Source organism: Bos indicus x Bos taurus, chromosome 2 (genome assembly GCF_003369695.1).
Source record: "Bos indicus x Bos taurus breed Angus x Brahman F1 hybrid chromosome 2, Bos_hybrid_MaternalHap_v2.0, whole genome shotgun sequence".
In the NCBI taxonomy this organism is placed as follows: domain Eukaryota; kingdom Metazoa; phylum Chordata; class Mammalia; order Artiodactyla; family Bovidae; genus Bos; species Bos indicus x Bos taurus.
The window spans coordinates 121,489,300-121,499,099 of NC_040077.1; the positions used below are offsets into that span (position 1 = coordinate 121,489,300).

The 9,800-nt window shown below is 41.1% G+C and overlaps 1 long non-coding RNA gene across 2 annotated transcripts; it reads right to left on the minus strand.

The window, feature by feature from the left end:
* Positions 1-1,233: 1,233 nt before the first annotated feature.
* LOC113877439 lies at positions 1,234-9,528 on the minus strand. 2 transcript variants are annotated; one of them, XR_003506744.1, is made up of 2 exons: positions 7,197-9,528; positions 1,234-1,402 (listed from the first exon to the last, which is right to left on the minus strand). It is a non-coding gene; the product is annotated as an uncharacterized LOC113877439 (long non-coding RNA). The 2 variants fall into 2 exon arrangements; XR_003506743.1 differs by having other exon boundaries at positions 1,234-1,579.
* Between the last annotated feature and the right edge of the window lie 272 nt (positions 9,529-9,800).

Consider the following 9,800-nt stretch of genomic DNA (forward strand, 5'->3'; position numbering starts at 1 on the left):
CCTCCCTCAGCTTCTCCTCTTACCAGCTGACTTTGAAAGTTCTTAGACCTTTGGTTTTTTTTCAATCAAGTCTCCATAGTGGCAGTGCCAAAGCATGGCTTGATGACTTTATCCCCCCCGTGAAGGGCTGCTAGTTGGATTTCCATACCAATTCTTCATTCTTCCTTACTATAGCTGTGATGCCAGAGCAGCAGAATGGCAGAGCAGGAGATAAAAGAAACCACCATAAGGGCATTGGAGACAAAATAAAATCCCTTGACTCACTTAAGTGATTGTAATTGGCTTACCTGCTGCCTGACCAATTCCTATCTGAAACATTTCTCTATAATATCCATAACGTCCCCCAAACCAGTTAAGTAAAATATATTTTCCATTAAGTACAATATCAAAACCAGAGCCCTAAACATCCGCCCCACAACCTGATGACTACCTCCAGGCCACTCTGTGGACTCTGGAGCTGCTTTTGCAGTTCCATATATATCCCTTCTGGCATGTGCTGCACCATCCCTCCCCAAGCAGAGATACCCAGAAGCAAGAGGTATCCAGAAGGCATTTCTCCTGAACCTGCTCCCTCCACAGAGCAAGGCCTTTACGTTGAGGAAACAGCCGAGTGTGGGCCTTTAGACATGTAGTTTCAACCCTGATACTTAAAAGCATCCTGAGGAAAGTTATTCATTGAATTTTCAGTTGCCTTATCTGTAAAATGGAGTCAATACTCCCAGGCTCATAGGGTTGATTGCTGTAAGGTTTAAATGAGAAAATGCCCAGAGTAAGTTCTCAGTGGGTAATAGCTCTTATACACAGGGCTGTAATGAACTTTATGGCCCATACTTATCACAACCAATCATTTCCTTAGGATAAATTCCTAGAAGAGGAATCTCTGGGTTACAGTTTCTGTTCATTTAGAACTTTGACAGATACTGAAAATTGTTCTCCAGAAGGGTTTATCCCATTTCTCCAGAACTTCATTATCTCTGTTGACTTTTTAAAGGCAAAAAGCTCACCTTTTTTCTTATTAATTTTTAAGTTGGAAGTATCTTTAATGACTCATAAGGTTGACCACTTTCTCACATTTGTTGGTCATTTGAATTTCTTTGGCAAATTTTCTATTTTCACCCTTTGCCCGCTTTTCTGTTGGTCATCGGAGGTGAGGGACACAGAAGAGCTGAACCTGATTTGGCTGATGCAGTGGCATCAGAGGACACTCAGAGTAAATGAAAATCAGTAGATGGATCCGAGAGAAGTTCAAGTGGTTTATGTTTACATGATGGTTTTGGTGATGGTCTGGATACGGGAGAGCAGAAGAGAAGGCAGTTAAGGATGACATCCAGGTTTCTGGTTTCTTCAGCTGGTGGGAGTGGGAGTTTCTTTATTTCTTCTGGTTAGGTGGAAGTGACCTCTTCTGCAATGGGGAAGATAGGGAACAAAGATGATGCTTTTCCTTTTGGCCATTTGAGTTTGGGGTGCCCTGTGGGATATCAAAGGCTAGTAAACAGTTGGGTTTGTAGGTCTGGAGCTCTGAAGACAGATGTGAATGGTAGTCGTTGCTTTGCTCCTGGAGACCATGAAGAAGGAAGACCTGGAGAAACGGGAGACATGCCAATACTAAAAAGATGGAGAGAGAAAGACAACTGGGAAGGAGGGATGGAAAAATAAGTGAAAAACCAGGCGTTGGAGGGGCATGGAAGCCAAGGGAAGAGGATGTATCAAGGAGAAGGTAGTGAACAATGTCCAAGGAGTTGAATAAGACAAAAGCTGAGACATGTCCGTTCAAGTTTCCACAGGAGCAGGAGTAGTTTAATGGTGTGACAGTGGTGGAAATCGAGTTACAGGGGGTTGAGGAATGAGGGTGAGGAAGCAGATGACAAGTGCCAGGTCTCTGTGGGTTTGGAACCACTGAGGAAGCAGGAGTCAAAGGGCTGGCGGGCGTGGCCTTTCCTCTTTTCCCACACCTTCCGCCAGCACTGGATTTGGCCATTTTTTACTCTTCATCTGCCTGATAGGTTAACATGCCTTCTCATTACTTTTATTTTCACTTAGTTGATTGTCAGTGCAGTTGATTGGTTATTTCTTCTTTTTAGAAAAGTCTCCTGTCCCCAGGTTGCTGCTGCTGCTGCTTCTATGTCACTTCAGTCGTGTCCGACCCTGTGAGACCCCATAGATGGCAGCCCACCAGGCTCCCCTGTCCCTGGGATTCTCCAGGCAAGAATACTGGAGTGGGTTGCTATTTCCTTCTCCAATGCATGAAAGTGAAAGTGAAAGTGAAGTTGCCCAGTCGTGTCCGACTCTCAGCAACCCCATGGACTGCAGCCCACCAGGCTCCTCTGTCCATGGGATTCTCTAGGCAAGAGTACTGGAGTGGGTTGCCATTTCCTTCTCCACAGTTAATATGAACTCCAGATAAAGAAGAAATGCTTCTCAAGGATGTCCCAAATATTGCATAGGCATTCTTTGTTTTTGCTGACAAACTTTTCCCCACCCCAAGGTTATAAAAAATATTCACCTGTTCATGTTTCTAACACATTATCATTTCATTTAGATTTTTTTCTCATTAAATTTTAAAAAATTGTTTAATAGGTCTCAAATTCTGTGACAGATTTTTGGTCAAGTTGTTTTTGAAGCTGTCTCATGTTTATTTTATGAGATACAGTTCTAATTTAAATTTTTCCTAAATGGTTAGGAAGTTGTTCCAGCACTACTTATTGAATAATCTAACAGTTTATCGTGATTTAGAAAACTATCTTTTCACATCTTTTTTTTTTGCCATGCCATTGGGCTTCAGGAACTTAGTTCCCCAACCAGGGATGGAACCCAGGGCCCCTGCAGTGGAAGCACCGAGTCCTAACCACTGGAAAGTGAAGTCGCTCAGCCCTGTCCAACTCTTTGCGACCCCATGGACTGTAGCCTATCGTGCTTCTCCGTCCATGGGATTTTCGAGGCAAGAGTACTGGAGTGGGTTGCCATTTCCTTCTCCAGAGGATCTTCCCAACCCAGGGATCAAACCTGGGTCTCCCACATGTAGTCAGATGCTTTACCATCTGAGCCACCAGGGAACCACTGCACTGCCAAGGAATTCCCTCGTATAAAATTATTTTACATACTTTGGTCTCATCTTTCTATTCTGTTTCATTGTCGTTTGTCTACTGTGTTCTACTAATCATTTAAAAACTTTTTTTTTCTGTTTCAGGGATGCTCTGACATCTTGGGTTCTTACTAATCCTGAAGAGACTGCCTCTCCCAGGGCTAGAGAGGCTAACTCCTCATATCAGATCAGATTAGATCAGTCGCTCAGTCGTGTCCGACTCTTTGCGACCCCATGAATCGCAGCACGCCAGGCCTCCCTGTCCATCACCAACTCCCAGAGTTCACTCAGACTCATGTCCATTGAGTCAGTGATGCCATCCAACCATCTCATCCTCTGTCGTCCCCTTCTCCTCTTGTCCCCAATCCCTCCCAGCATCAGAGTCTTTTCCAATGAGTCAAGTTGCCTGCGGGCACACATACGCAAAGGAGAGTGAGGAAGCTCACTTAAAACACAACATTAAAAAATTAAGATCATGGCATCTGGTCCCATTGCTTCGTGGCAAATAGAAGGGGACAAAGTGGAGGCAGTGACAGATTTTCTTTTCTCGGGCTCCAAAAACACAGCAGACAGTGCTTGCAGCCATGAAATTAAAAGGTACTACTCCTTGGAAGGAAAGCCATAACAAAACTAGATAGCATATGAAAAAGCAGAGACATCACTTTGCTGACAAAGGTCCATCTAGTCAAGGCTATGGTTTTTTCAGTGGTCATGTATGGATGTGAGAGTTGGACTGTGAAGAAGGCTGAGCACCGAAGAATTGATGCTTTTGAACTGTGGTGTTGGAGAAGACTCTTGAGAGTCCCTTGGACTTGCAAGATCAAACCAGTCAATCCTAAAGAAAATCAACCCTGAATATTCATTGAAAGGACGGATGTTGAAGCTGAAACTCCAATACTTTTGCCGCCTGACATGAAGAGCTGACTCACTGGAAAAGACCCTGATGCTGTGAGAGGTTGTAGGCAAAAGGAGAAGAGGGTGGCAGAGGGTGAGATGGTTAAATATTGTCACCGACCCAATGGACGTGAATGTGAGCAAATTCCAGGATATAATGAAGGAGTGAGGAGCCTGGAATACTGCAGTCCATGAGGTCACAAAGAGTCGGACATGACTCAGCAACTGAACAACAGCAACGCAAATGCAAAGCAACCAATCCAAAGCCCATACCCACAGTCACATTCTTGACCTGCCTCTCTCACCAGGCCGACATTCTCCCTGCCCTAAATCCCCCTAGGGTCCTGTACCAGACACCTAGGGACCATTCCCAGAGCAGCTGAAATGTTTCGGGCTGACCAATCTTAAACCTGTTTAGTTGTTTACCCCATGAAAACCACAAAAAAGGACCTGGCCTGTGGTTTCCTCTTCCTCCTTCCTCCTGACCTACCTGGATTTCTTCCTTACCTGTCCTGGCATGGCCCGGCATGCCCATTCCTCTTGGGAACTGTAAATAATAAACTCTTCTTTCAAAGGCAGTGTGCTTACATCTATCACCCTGTCATAGCTGATTAATACACAATCCCAGGCACATCGAAAAACATCTCTGCCAGTACCATACTGTTTTAACTTCTAAAAGGTAATTTTTAATGGATGGGCAAGCCCTTTCTCTTATTTTTCAGACTTTCCCTGAATATTATTATACCTTTATTCTTCAAATTGCCTTTAGAATTGCTTTGTTAAATTTGAAGATAAGATCTTTGGGGATTTTAATTTGAATCTGTGAATTTTTGCATTAATTTGAGGAAAATAGGTGGATTTTAAATATTGAGTGTTTCTGTTTAAGAAGTTTCCAAGTTCTCTTCTATGACCCTCAATAGACTTTTTCCACCAGAAAGTTTATTTCTAGTTACTTTATGTCTTTACTGATATTGTGAATGGAACTCCTCCCCATTGTAATTTCTAACTGCTTTTTATTTGATTCTTGTGTATTTATTTTGTAAATTGGCCATGTTCTGGGACTCAATTTATTTTTAGATTTATTTTATTGAAGTACAGTTTTTTAAAATTTGTATTGAAGTATAGTCTATTTACAATGTTGTGTTAATTTCTGCAATACAGCAAAGTGATTCAGTTACACATATACATACATTCTTTTTCATATTCTTTTCCATTATGATTTATCATAAGATATTGGGTTCCCCCGGTGGCTCAGACAGTAAATAATCTGCCTGCAATGCTGGAATCCTGGGTTTGATCCATGGGTAGGGAAGATCCCCTGGAGAAGGAAATGGCAACCCACTCCAGTGTTCTTGCCGGGGAAATTCCATGGACAGAAGAGTCCATGGGGTCCCAAAGAGTTGAACATGACTGAGCAACTAACACTTCACTTTACTGAATATAGGTCCCTGTGCTATACAGTAAGACCTTGTTGCTCATCCATCCTATATGTAGCCGTTTGAATCTGCTAATCCCAAACTCCCAATTCTACCCACCACCCTCTGCCTCACCTTGGCAACTACAAGTATGTTCTCTATATCCGTGAGTCTTTTTTTGTTTCATAGATATGTTCATTTATACAGTATTTTACATTCCACAAGTAAGTGATATCATATGGTATTTGTCTTTCTCTTTCTGATTTACTTCTCTTAGTATGATATTTTTAATGGCTTTTATGGGGATTTCCAGATAAATAATCATATTAACTCTAAAAATGATTACTTTGCCTCCTGTTTTCTAATATTTACACTCTTTTTCATGTGTTTCCCTAATCAAATTAATGAGTATTTTCAGAACTCCATTAATGAAGAGTCATGATATCATTTCTGATTTTTCTTTATATTTAGAGTTTCATTATAAAGTACAGTGCTTAAGGTTGGTTTGAGACATTAAAAAAAATAATCATTTGAAGGAATTATTTCTATTTTACTAAGATTTAAGATAGTTATGGATATAAAATGTATCAAATGTATTTTCATTATTTTTAATATTATATCATTTTCTTTTTCTACATATTAATAAGATAAATTATATTCATAGATTTTCTAATATTGATCTATCTCTTTTTATTCCTGTAAACAATGCCCCCAAAAGCCATGATGTATTTTTCTTTTAAACCAGTATTTTAGTCTATTTTTCAGAATAAATTATATTAATAGACATTAATATTGTGCTATCCTAACATTCCTATAATAAATAACTCTTGATCATGGCATATTTCTCTCTTAATACACTATAAGTTCTCTGTGTTAATATTTTTAAGAGTATAAACTCAGTGTATAGCTTAGTTGCACAAGAAATATCACATTTCTCATTCTGTCATAATTTTCTTTATCAGTTTTCATCAATATGAGTAAGTGAAGTTGTTCTATTCTCTTCCTTTTCTGCACTGTCCTTGAGTTTAGAACACAGGGGTTTTGTAAAGAAAACCAGGAATATTTCCTTCTTTCTCTTTCGCCTGGTACAGTTGTCCCTATTTATTGACGTAACTGCCTGATATGTAGGTGGCATCCTTCCCTTGTGATACCTGAGGCGACTGAGATTCAGACTTGCCATCATTAAGCCTGGTGTCAAGGTCTCTGGGAGGCAAACCTCATCAGCGAAAGACACTCCAACATGGTGGAAAAGTCTGGGCTGGAGGGCGAGGCTAACTAGCCAGTGACCTTGGGCATCCTTCCCCCTACCCCGCCATCTCCAGTTTCTTAAGAGAGTTTTAACAAGATGATTGTGAATAGAACTGAGGACAATGCCTGATCATAGTAAACACTAAACAGACAACATCTGAAAACCAAACTGGAAAAAAACAAAACCCAGAAGGCTATTGGATGAACCAGAAATAAGGCACAGGGAGAATGGTCCTGAAGATGACTCCTTCCACGCTGAAGAAAAGCCTCAGAAAATATCTCTGCCCACAGCAGGACCCCCTCTCTGGCACCCACGTCTCATGTACCTTTCAAATTCAGCATCTTTTGCCAGCAAACAGTTGCAGGGATCATTGCAACAGTCAACTTTCTGCCTGGACACCTCAGATTCTCCTAAACCAGGCCCTACGTGTGGATCCATTGTGACCTGGGACTGCATTTGAACAAAGGCTGTCCAGCCACCCAAAAAAAAGCAATTTCCATTTTTACTGACGCATCCTGAGTAATGTAAAATGGGTTCAAATGAAGAAATCTCATACCTGAAATGGCCTTTCTCTACTTCACTCACACCTCCCAGTTGCCTTGAAGACTCAGCCTTCTCTCATCTTCCACCCTAGCGGGCAAGCATCCTCTCTCTCCTTCCATTCCTTTCACCCCCGTTCCCTTCCTTCTCCACCCTGTGCCCACTCATGGCGCTCAGTTCTCTACACGACCCTCCCCAGCAAGGTATTTTGTCTTCGGCTGTGATCGCTTCTCCCACAAGAAGCAGCTGTCCCTGGGATTTGTTGATGCTGTTCTCTGTTGCCCTTGAGGATGATTTTTGTCTGCAGAGAAGACTATTAAAAAAGTTTATTTTTGGTTTTAAAAATGGAGTCAGTTTATTAAAATTACAAATTCACAGACTTTGGTTCTTTCTCAGGCTTTTATGTTCAGGTTACAAATCTTATTATTCTATTTATAACCCTAACACATTTTAAGAATAATTTTTAAGGAGACTTTGAATAATATTTGATCCTGTTTATGAGCTCAGTTAATTAAACACCTTCACCAACATAAAACTGCATTGATAAATTTAAATAGATTTGACTTCTTTTTAAGCATTCAAATTTTCTTACTTAACAAACAGAACTTTCGTAAGTGCAAAATAATTCTTATCAATCTAGAAAATTAAACTAATAAATATGGTGAGCCAAAAACTCACTTTGATGTTCCAGCATTGTGCATTAGTTTAGTAAAATTTCTGACAATCATACATCTTAATCAATTATTCCATTACACATTTATGCTAGAGTTACACAGTTAATTTGTCATTCTAATAGACCAAGTGCTCTTAAACATTCCAAACACATAAAATACCAAATATGAGTAGATTTTGTCTTATCACAGCATTATTAATGCTATAGTTCTAGTTCTCTTAGACCTTTCGGCACTTAATTTTAAACAATAATAGCTAATACATTGCATTTTCTATGTGCCAAATTCTGTTCTAAGTGCTTTTCATATATTATGTATTAGCTCATTTAATTCTCACAAGTTCTTGACCACAGGCTTCAAGTGTGCCCTGAAGGCTGCCTGTCAATCACACTGTACGGCAATGGCCCCTTCACTTCCACATGCTTTTGAGTGACTGTTTCCTGCATTTTGTTTCAACCTGCTCCCCGGTCAGTCTCAGTCAGTGACCTGTCTCAGTGACTCACTGGATGATTTCCATCAGAAACAGGCATATTGTGATTTCTCCCATCTTATAAAGTAAGACAAAAATAAATCTTGTTTAAAAGCCGTATTTTCTCTGCTAACTATCAGCCCATTTTGCTTTTTTATTTTTTCGTTTTAAATATTTGTTTGGCTTGCAACGGGTCTTAGTTGCGGCTCGAGGGTTTAGCAGTTACAGTGCATGGGACTAGTTGTCCACGTGGGATCTTGGTTCCTGATCAGGGCTCAAACCTGTGTTTCCTCCATTAGAAGGGGGATTCCCAACCCCTGGACCACCAAGGAAGTCTCAGATTAGCCCATTAAAAAAAAAAAAACTTCTCTTTTGCAACCAAATTCCTCTAAAGCATTGTTGCCCTTGATCTCCACTCCTCTCCTCTTGTCTCCTCTAAACCTGTTCCCGGACATCCTTCTCTCCCAGTACTCCACTTCTGTTCATCTTTTCGGAACCATCAGCAGCATTTGACACAATTAATTACTCTTGCTGCCTGCAGACACCACTTGTAGGACCTCCTTGCTCCTGGTGTGTCCTCCTTCCTCACTGCTCATCCCAGCTCTGTGTCTTTTATGGTTCGTCTCTTTTCTCTTCTCTCACATCGAGTGCCCGAGGCTTGGGCCTTGTTTGTCCTCCCTTCCCTGTGTCCTCTCGTTCCCCTGATGCTCCCATCTAGGTCCATGGTCTTCAATGCGTTTATTTACACACCCGTGAATCCTAAATTATATTGTCTTCCCAGAACTCTCTTTTCAACTACATGCTCACCTATCCAGCCACATATTTACTCAATATTTGTACTGGGTGTCTAGCAGACATCTCAAACTGAACACATTCAAAACTGAATTCCTGATCTTTCCCTCATTCCCAAAGACTGTTCCACCCAAGTCCCCCCCAACCCTACCTCAGTTGATGAGCATCCTTCTAGTTTCTCAGACTGAAAACCCTGGATTCCTCTCTTTCCAACTGGGAAATTCCACTGGTTCTGCCATCAAAATATACCCAGAAAAAAATATATATATACCCAGAATTTGGCCATTGTTTCTTATCTCCACTTCCTCACCCTCGTCTGAACCATCGCCTATCACTTGGATTGCTGCAATGGCTACCTTGTTGGTCTCCCTGCTTCTACCTCACCCACTGACATTCTGTGCTCAACATAATCCATATAATAGATTAGGACACTGTGATCCCTCCCCCGCTCCCCCCATGTCCTCAGCCTGCCTTTTGTCTGTGGAAAAACGTTAGCCAAAGCATAAGTTTAATCAGAGAAATGAGAACATGTGGAAACAAAGGAAAACAGTCAAAGGAGACCAAATAATAATAATGTACTCATTAAACGTGGTCAGGACTTTTAGTTCCTTCTCAAGGGCTATACATAATATTCTGAGCCATATCCTGTGAGCTGTCTTATAGATCCTGAAAACCCCACCAGGTGGGG